This window comes from Neophocaena asiaeorientalis, unplaced genomic scaffold, assembly GCF_003031525.2.
Source record: "Neophocaena asiaeorientalis asiaeorientalis breed wild unplaced genomic scaffold, Neophocaena_asiaeorientalis_V1.1 scaffold258, whole genome shotgun sequence".
Taxonomy (NCBI): domain Eukaryota; kingdom Metazoa; phylum Chordata; class Mammalia; order Artiodactyla; family Phocoenidae; genus Neophocaena; species Neophocaena asiaeorientalis.
In genome coordinates, this window is record NW_020172591.1 from 3353859 (window position 1) to 3364665 (window position 10807).

Here is a 10807-nt window from a genome sequence, read left to right on the forward strand (position 1 = left end):
GGCTGTGCGGGGCCTTCTCAGGTACAAAAGCCCCTCCACATCTCCCATGTCTTGTTTATAGAAAAAAGGCATTAGTCTCTAAGGCCTTTCCCCAGTTCCAAAAAGCAGACTCAAGCAGTTACTTATTTGAGAGATGAGGGAATGTAGAAATGAAGGAAAAGCAGTTAAACAAGAAAAGTAATGACAGTCGAAACAATGTTCAGCGATAAAACAGAGTGCTAGTTCCTCCTCAAGGGATTTACATAACAATCTGATGTATATCTTTGAGTGTTCTGCAGGAACTAAGACCCCTACCGGCTGCATGATGGTGACTACATGCTGACCACAGCATGTAGAACCCAGACTGGGTGGAACCTGATGATTAAAATTCCCTAAACATCACCCTGTTACCTCACCACCAACCAATCAGAAGAAATTCCACGAGCTGCAACCCTCACCCCAAAAGATGCCCTGAAAGCTATTGAGGAATTTGGGTCTTTTGAGAAAGAGCTGCCCTTTCTTCTTGCTTGGCCTTGCAATAAACCTGTATTTTCCTTTGCCACAGTCTGGTGTAGGTAGGTTGGCTTTGCTGAGCAGCACGCAAGAGGACCCAAGTTCAGTTCCACAAAAATGTTGGTTGATTACTAAGGGACAGCTATCCTGGGTGAGTATCTTACCCTTGGCACATAGGCTCCCAGCTGGTGGTGTCCCTCGGATCCTCTCCAGCACTGCCGCAACAACTCTGCATCACAGATAGTCCTGAGCACTTGCTGCACGCCCCCATTGTGCTTGCAGCAGACCATCACTGGCCCACGGCGCTTTCGATTCCATGATGAAGGAAACATTTCTAATGCATGGTGGAAGCTCATGTGGGATGACACCAACATATTTTTCCCTGCTGGGTGGCCTTGATTGGATTTTCCTTTTTTGGGGGTTGGGGGTGGGAAGAAAGGCAAAAGACTTGGTCATCTGATTTTGAGTGGAGTGCCGCTGTTGCAGGAAGGGGGACCAAGAGTGGGTTCTTGTCTAACACTTGGAAATAAATTGTCTGAGGAGACACACATGGTGACAAAGCAAGAGACTCTATTAAGAAGGGGCACCCGGGCAGAAAGCAGGAAGGTAAGGGAACTCAGGAGAACTGCTCTGCCACGTGGCTTGCAGTCTTGAGTTGTATGGTAATGGGGTTAGTTTCCAGGTTGTCTCTGGTTAATCACTCTGACTCAAGGTCCTTCCTGGTGGCATGCACTTCTCTCAGCCAAGATGGATTCCAGCGAAAAGGATTCTGAGAGGTTGGTAGGACATATGGACTGGCATCTCCTCTCTCCTTTTGACCTTTCCCGAATTCTTCCGGTTGGTGGTAGCTTGTTAGTTCCTCGTTCCTTACCAAGACCTCCTGTTTTAAGATAACTCATGCAAGTGGTTACTATTGTGCCTGGCCAGGCGAGCAGTTACAGTCAGTGGTTCCCCTAACAATTCCCCCCGAGAGACTTCATTGTCAAGGTACTTGTTGGGAATTGGGGTGGAGGTCTCTTCTTCTGTAACTACTTCTGAAACAGGAGGGAAGTGGGCAGGGCACAATCTTTAAAAGAATGACATAGCCCAAGAACATGACATAAACTGATTAGAACCATATAGGTCCAAGATGGCGGACCAGTCGACTTCCACTAGACCTTGAGCCTCAGTATACGCTTACTGTAACACATCAGCAAGCTAAATGACACACGCACAGGCGCCATGACAGTTCCAAGGCCGACCATAAGGGTCAAAAAGTGGGCAAGGGCCCAATTCCTGGAAATCTCCACCCCTTCCCCAAAGTAGTTGGAATACTCCTCCCACTCATTAGCCTATGAAATTACCCAACCCTATTAAAAACTGACACCCCCATAGCCTAGGGCCACTCTCACCTTCTGAGATGGCCCACACTCTGTCTGTGGAGTGTGTTTCTCTCTAAATAAATCCACTTCTTACCTATCACTTCGTTTCTCACTGAATTCTTTCTGTGGGGAGACATCAAGAACCTGAGCTTCGTTAAGTCCTAGACCAGGTGTGTAATCTCAATTAAAAGACTGTGGGTTCGACTCCCAGTCTGAGTTGCATGGTTTCACCACTTTAACTGGATTTTCCCTTCCGGGTTGAGGAGTCCGTTGGCCATTGGGCACCGCTTGAGTGGTAATTGGGAAACTCCCTGTTAGACCAAGGCTTGTTTGCACTTCTGTCTGGAATGGCAGGTAGGAAACTTTCCATTCTAGTGCTAGGGAACTTGCCACCCTGAGAAGCTGCTGGATACGGATCTGCCAGTTTTTGTGCCTCTAGTAATATCGGCCGTGAATAGAAACAATTGTTCTATTCCATCTTGTAGTCCCCTAGTATTTTGCAAAGCTGGGGGATCGTCAGCTAGGTTCCCATGAAATAAAAAAAATGGTATTGTATCATAACACTGCTTAGCTTCAGTACTCCTTGGGATGTGGAGAACAACAGCCCCTAATGGCTCTCTAAATTATAACAGCATCTTTCAACTAGAACTGTCTTGTAAAAGGGAAAGCAAATGGGATGAAATTCCTTATGCATAGGCTTTTTGTGCTATAATATCAAAGTGAGCCTTTTGGAATTGGTTTGGCTTTTACCTTGGGTGTGTGTGTGAGTATCTGGGTACATGAGTCTGAATCCTGTTTTCTCTTCCTGGTTTTGACCCTCCTTAGGGGGTCCTGGTTTGGGGGGAGAACCCACTGGTGAGGGAGAAAGGGACTGAAAGGATTAATCATTCTCAGAGACACTCCTAGTACTGACCCTCATTAGAGGGCCATGGTACTGACCTTCATTAAAGGATCCTGATAACTTTCATCAGGCTGTTGAATGTTCTCCTAGGCTCATCTGTGCACTTCTTTGCAAGGTCCAGTTTTAGCAAGAATCCTGCTAAGTAATTTCACCAAAACCTCCCGCCCTCCGTATCTGACCACCCTGGATATCTGATCAGAACCCTCATTCTGAATTCACCCTCAGATGATTCATCACCCTGGCCTGTCTTCAGCAAATCGTGTTAGGTGGGTTTTGCCATAACCTTCCTTATTCCTGATGTTTCCTCTTAGTAATTTTCCCTTCACTGTCCCCCCTCCTGCTCCGTAGCTGTAAATTTCCCCTTGTCCATGCTGTATTGAGAGTTAAGTGCAGTCCCTCCTTCACTGTGAAGTCCCAGCTGGAGAGGTTCCCATACCTTTGCTACGGCCCTGAATAATGCTTGTCTTCCCATTTTAACAAGCTGTCAATGACAAACTAATCAGTCAATCTAGGAAAGGAAAGAAGTGGAAAATTGTATTCAAGCCAAATTTGAGGATTATAACCCGGGAAGAGCGTATCAAAAAGCTCTGAGAACTATTCCGTCCATTAGAAGTCAAGGCACAGTTACATAAGTTTTTGAGACAGAGGGCTGTACATCAAATGACGTTTATCGACAGTTTATATGATCCAGATCTAAGCATCATCAATGGTGGGTCATTGATCCTTACAAGATCAAGGAGGAATGTTATCTTTGGAGGAGTTGTCTTGATGCTAGGAGAAGGTTGCTCTTTTTGGTTGAGCAGGTTTGGTCGATGCATGATGTCTATACAGTGGACAGTGCGGAGAGAGGAGACCAAAGGGCAAAGAAGAAGATTTTTTTTTTTTTTTTGCCACTCCCCGCAACATGCAGGACCTGAGGGATTGAACTCGGGCTCATGGCAGTGAAAGCACTGAGTCCTAACCCCTGGACCACCAGGGAACTCCCAAGAATTCATTTGTTTAACTTTTTCTTGTCTTGCCATAAAATACGAATTTTATTTCACAAAGCATCACTGAATATTCTTCTTCACGGCAGCACCGTAAGGGACACCGCGACACCTTGCGGCCAAACTGCAGTGTCGCACGGACCTCAACACCTGGAGCGCGTGCAGATCTCGGAGTCTCATGGAACTCTGCACCTTGGCTCCCTAAGTGATACTTCCTATCACTTCTCCCTGCTGAATACTTCCTCCCTACTGGATCGCCCTGTACCTCTGCTCGGTACGAGGGGTCTTCCCCAGGCACTCTTTGGTGAGTCTTTGCTTTGCCTAATTTTAGTCAGATCCCTGAAGCTTCTCGACTCATCTGTGCAATTCCTCTAGAATCCTGTTCTGGCAAGAACCCTGCTAATCAGTTTCACTGGAACTTTCCACCCTCCATAACTGATCACATTAGATATCTGATCAGGTTTGTCATTCTCCAGCCCCCAGGATGAGTCTGACCAGCCTGTTGAGTGTTTAGAAGAATTCGGTTGGATTGGTTTAGTCAGACACACCTTTTCATGATGTTTCCTCCTCATAATTTTACATCCACTGCCCCCGACCCTGCTCTTGGCTGGAAGTTCCCACTTGCCCAGGCTGTATCCGGAGCTGACTGCAGTGTATTTCCAATCGTAGAGGTCCCTATCCCTAGCGCTATGGTCCTGAATGAAGCCTGTTTTACCGCCTTAACAACTGTCATTGAACTTTTGTTTTAGAGTGACACCGCATACCACACTGTAAACTGCATTGCGGGCAACAGGCATCTATGGCATCGCACGTGTCTCGTACTTGGCCCAGTCCGTAGGTACTGCAAGCCGCTCCTTTCGCGGCACTTTGCACGACACTGTCAGGAAGAGCGAGAGGAGGGAGCTCAACGTTCTTTTCGAGCTCCCTAAATTTTTTTTTTTCAGGTAAAAACCACGTTTTCCTTTTTATTGACACCTTTTCCTCTCTTGGCTGCTACTTTGGTAATAATTAGGTCCCCACCTCTCAAGAACACTGCGTCTGAACAGGCTGAGTATTGCATGTAAACACTGCATGTGAACACAGTCTCCAAACCAGGGCTTTTGGAATAACAAGAACAACATAACTAGGAACAAATAACAAGAACAGCAAAACCAGCCTTTCTCTTCACTTACAAAGGAGTCACTCAGAGGGGCTTCCCTGCTGGCGCAGTGGTTAAGAATCCACCTGCCAATGCAGGGGACACGCGTTCGGGCCCTGGTCTGGGAAGATCCCACATGCTGCGGAGCACCTAAGCCCGTGCGCCACAACTACTGAGCCTGTGCTCTAGAGTCCGTGAGCCACAACTACTGAGCTGCGTGCCACAACTACTGAAGCCCGCAAGCCTAGAGCCCGTGCTCTGGAACAAGAGAAGCCACCGCAATGAGAAGTCCACGCACCGCGACGAAGAGTAGCCCTCGCTGGGCTTCCCTGGTGGCGCAGTGTGAGAGTCCACCTGCCGGTGCAGGGGACGCGGGTTCGTGCCCCGGTCCGGGAAGATCCTAATATTTTAAAAAAGGAGTCACTCAGAGGGTCCAAAGCTCTGCTTTCTAGATGTAGAAAACCTGGAGCTCAATGTAAAACTGGAAACCAAAATGTATCAGACATGAAGCATAGTACAATACTTCCTCAAATACTCAAGGTCTGATCATCCTGCCTCTTCTACGAGGAATGGCCCCACTCCAGCATTTTTAAAGGAAATGCTATTTCTCTTTCTATTTCATTTTCTAGCTGGGTATAAGATCTGCTAAAAACGATACAATGAATCAGAATAAATCAGCTCAGTCACAAGAGATCCTCCCAGATAATGATTTTTGGTTGCTGAGATTATTCAGCACAGCATTTCAAAGTGGCAAAATTCAGGACAATCTTAGAGAGAATTCAAAAGTGGCAGCTATACCCGCCGACAGGTTCGCGTGGGACACACGTACACACAGCCCCATTTTAGCGTATATGTCGAGGGGCCAAGACCCGGATCAGCACCACAAGTTATTCTGTACATTATACTGCACAGGACAACAGAGGGAAAGACACCTTCTCGGAGAGGCTCTTATCACTCTGAAGGAGGCTGGAGCCCAGCGCCCCGGTGGTAAGACGAAACACCAATAGTTCAAAAACCTACCCTGGACTTGTTTTGAACCGAGGTAGAAAGGCGCACAGATATGAAAATGATTTCCATGAAGGAAGAATATATTTATGACACCATAGTCTCCCACAGCTGGTCATGCAGGACCACCTGCGGAGGTAGCAGGCAAGGTCAGCAGGCAGGGACCGGGTGCAGAGGCTGGGGGACAGCGAGTGGGTTGGAGCCTTTATGGAGGTTTTCTTGGGAAAGAATGGGCAAAGCAAGGTGTGAAGCTTCGACCCGCAGTCCCGCAATACTTGCAACTTCCCAGTCTTGAGATTGAAGAAAGAACTCAGTGTCAGAGTCAGAGATATCAACGATTTATCCGACAGGGAATCTTACAAGTCAGAGGCAAAGGTCCTGGAGGGACGCTCCACTGAGTTCGGCAGGTAGGAAAGCACAGCAGGCTTTGCTACACACGGGAGGAGGAGGTGATCACTTATGGGGGGCATGACGTCAGAGGGGCTCCTTGGTTGCGAGGGGACTGATGGAACGCATTCCCCCATAGCATTTTGGGTTAGCAACTGTTGAGAGGGTCGCTGTTTCCTGCTGATGACCGAACAGATTGGAGCCATTCTGGTCCGAGGGCTAGAACAATCGTTAGCTGGGGATTGGGCCAATCACGTGGGCAGTTATTGATGAAATTTTCAGCTTAGCTAACACAACATTGTAAATCAATTACACTTCAATAAAAAAAATTAACACAGTGAAACAAACAAACTCCCCAAAGATAATGTAAAGGAACAAATTCAAGTTAGTCCTTGTTATGGACTGAACTGAATCCCCCAAATTCATCAGAACGTGACTGCATTTGGAGACAGGACCTTTAAAGGGGTAATTAGGTTAAAACGAAGGTATATGGATGGGCCTTAACCCAATATGACTGGTGTCCTTATAAAAAGAGGAAACAGGGAAACAGTCAACATAAACAGAGGGAAGACTATGTGAGGACGCGGTGAGAAGGCTTCTGTCTCCGAACCAAGGAAAGAGGACTCAGAAGAAACGAACACTCTCAATACCTTCATTTGGGCCTTCCAGCCTCCAGAACTGTGAGGGGATAAAGTTCTGCTGATTAAGGTAAAAAAAACTAACAAACAACCTTTTAGCTTAGAGAGATGCCTGGAGGCACGAGGCTGGGAAGCGCACCTACAGGGTGTCCCGTGAGGAGAGGGAGGGTGGGTGTGCGAGTCCACAGCCTGGGGCACTTTAGCTCCTTACCTGGAGGCACCTAATATCCCAGCAGAGCCAGACAAGCATCCTACTCAAGCATGAGGACCCCTTCGCACACCCAGCGCAGAGCTGCTGGTCGCCTCCATTGTTTGACCATAACAAGGGCTGGATTCTCACCCAGATCTGCAAATCAAGAGACACATCTCTCTGGAAGATAAGAGCTCCATCCTCAAGATTAAAAAAAGAGACTGGAGGATTACCTGTGTAGGGAATCCTCACAAGGAAGGACTGCCATACCTGGACCCAAGGAGCTTGCTTCCTGTGGGGGGCTCCTGTCTGATGTGCAGCAGACAGAATGTCATAGTGACTCAGCAAGGGGGGGGCTCCAGGGGACCGAGACCATCACGCAGTATCTCACCCTCTGCTACACCGTGTAGTCATCTTCTTACAAGTGAGAAGTACGACATTATTCTGCAAGCGGAAGATTCCAGAGGCTTAAAAACGCAAAGGTTTGCACCTTGGGAGCCCCTTGGAAAGTTGACAGCTCAGGATCTAAAAGAAAGTTCTGTGTTAATGAGTTACACAGTTCACGTGGAAGGAAATGTCAGTTTATAATCAATAATAATATTAGCGGTCCAGTGGTTAGGACTCCCCGCTTCCACTGCAGGGGGCATGGGTTCGATCCCTGGTCAGGAACTAATATTCCGAAAGCCGCGCAGAGCGGCCAAAAATAATAGTAATAAGAATAATAAGAATACTAAGAATAGGAATAATACTGAGTGAGGTTATAACTAAAACCTCAACGTATAAAGGAGACGTAAAAGGAGCACATAACTTAGTGGGTGAGCCATGAAACTAGAGATGGGATTTGGGGGTAAATTTGCTACTATCTGAATTTTAATCCAGACATCTCTGTTAACAAGCCATTGGGAAGTCATTTCCCACACATTTCCTCCTTTTCACAAAGAGGGAGCTGGCTCAGTTATTTGATAAAGCCCCTTTCGGGCCTGAATTCGTTGACTAAGATTTACTGTAGTGTCTTAACGCTTTTTCATGCCACTGTAGTGTGGAACATTATAGGAAAATCTAGACTTTTAGTTGATAGAGAGCCAGTTGGAATATCAATGATAGGATTTTAGTTTTAGGAAAAATTGGTTTGATTTCTAGCTTGATTACTTTAGCTTTAATATTATTAGGTGAGCTTGAGCAAATCATTTAATCTTTGAGCCTAGTTTTCTCACTTACAAAATGAGGCTAATAGGCTAAATGATTTCCGAGTTTCCAGCTAGTCCCAGAGTTCTGTTTCTACGTAGTTGAATTATTTTATCATGCTGTTGCTTAACCATCATGCTGTGACTAACACTTTAGAAGCTACTAATTTTACGTCAAGCTTTAAAGTCTATAGTTTTTAAAATAAATAAATAAATTTATTTATTTATTTATTTTTGGCCGTGTTGGGTCTTCACTGCTGTGCGGAGGCTTTCTCCAGTTGCGGCGAGCGGGGGTTACTCTTCCCTGCGGTGCGCGGGCTTCTCATTGTCGTGGCTTCTCTTGTTGCAGAGCGTGGGCTCTAGGCGCCCAGGTTTCAGTAGTTGTGGCTCGCGGGCTCTAGAGCGCAGGCTCAGCAGTTTTGGCGCACGGGCTTAGCTGCTCCGCGGCATGTGGGATCTTCCCGGGCCAGGGCTTGAATCCGTGGCCCGCTGCACTGGCAGGCAGATTCTTAACCACTGTGCCACCAGGGAAGCCCCTAAAGTCTATAGTTTTTATCTTCGGAAAATATTATTTGATCTTCAGTATGTCCAAGCCAATTTAATAAAATCACCTTAAAACAGGGGGAAAAAAGCTTTCAGCTTAGGATGGGGAGGCAATCATACACCTAGGTAAGGGTGAGGCAGGGCCAGGTCCAGCAGGGGATGTACAGAGAGCAACAGAGCAGCCATCTTATGAGGCCTGATCATACACAATGTAAGCAAGGGTAACATGCTGCAAAAAACAAACAAACAAACAAAAAACCCAATAAAAGCTTGGACCTAAACTCCCCCTGCGCTCCTGTCTTCTGTCTTCTGATACGGTCAGCGATTTTCCACACGGCCCCGTGCGTCGTGCCTGCTGGCTGTGCCTTCGGTCTTTAGGACCTGGAAAGATTCACTGAATAAAGTGTATATATATATTTTATATATTCTACTGTAATCCTTGGTGTCAGAGGATGGCAACATCAAACTGAGCATTGAAAACACCAATTTCAAAAGTAAAGAAAAGATACGCTGGAAAATGTAAAAACGATTGGAGACGGTATTAGTCAAACTAAAGTGAACGATTGGGGGATGACAGCTCTCTCATAAAAACGACAACAAACAACCTATCACTGGAGAGTCTGAATAGCTCTTTAGCTTTAGGGTTGTTTCCCAGCTGTGTAAAACCTGATCGTGGAGAGTCTGAGGATCTTAGTACCTCATGAACCTTAGGATGCGGGCCATGCCGGCTTCTCCCAGGCAGTGAGCCGTAGCTCGGAGACCATGTTAGAGACCCCTTGACATTAGTCGCTCTTTTATTTTCTTTTACTTAAAAATTTTTTTATTGGGGACCTCCCCGGTGGTCCAGTGGTAAAGAATCCGCCTTCCAATGCAGGGAATCGGTTCGATCCCTGGTCGGGGAACTAAGATCCCACATGCCGCGGGGCAACTAAGCCCGTGCACCACAACTAGGGAGAAGCCCGCGTGCTGCAAGGAAGATCCCGCACGCGGGAAGGAAAGATCCCACGTGACAAAGATCCTGCGTGCCCCAACGAAGATCCCGTGTGACAGAGATCCCTCGTGCTGCAATGGAGACCTGACACAGCCAAATAAATAAATAAATAAAATAAAAATTTTTTTATTGGACTATAACATTTACAATGTTGTGTTAGCTGCTGCTGCACGGCAAAGTGAATGTTATACATATGCATATATCCACTATCTTTTAGATTCTTTTCCCATAGTCGTCATTACAGAGTATTGAGTAGAGTTCCCTGTGCTTTACAGTAGGTCCTTATTAGTTATCTACTTTATATATAGTAGTGTGTATATGTCAGTCCCAATCTCCCAATTTATCCCTCCCTTCCTTTCCCCCCTGGTAACCATAAGACTGTTTTCTGCGTCTATTTCTGTTTTGTAAATAAGTTCATTTGTACCATTTTTTTAGATTCCACATATAAGCGATACCCTTATCCTTATTCTTATCCTTCTCTGTGTGACTTACTTCACTCAGTATGACAATCTCTAGGTCCATCCATGTTGCTGCAAATGGCATTTGTCACCCCCTTATTTTCTGTCTTTGATATAAATCCTTAAGGATAGTTTGAATTCTCTCTAATCTAGGAAAGTTCCTCCGTCTCTATCTCCTCCTCTCCCCCACCATTTCCCTCCATCGGGTGTTCACCACACACACAGTCAGTGAGTCCCTCTGCCTGCTCTGAGCAGCAGCCTTGCAGGGACTGGGCCATGGTAGTGACAGCCCCGAATCCCAACCACTAAGTCACCAGGGAACTCCCCTAGTAGCATCAGTTTTATCTTTCCAATGCTTTTGCATGCTAATAAATGGCAGCACCGGGAATTCCCTGGCGGTGCAGTGGCTAGGTCTCAGCGCTTTCACTGCTATGGGCCGGGTTCGATCTCTGGTCGGGGAACGAAGATCCTGCAAGCCTCGCAGCACAGACAAATAAAGAAAAAAAAAATGTGTCAGCACTTGATAGCACACA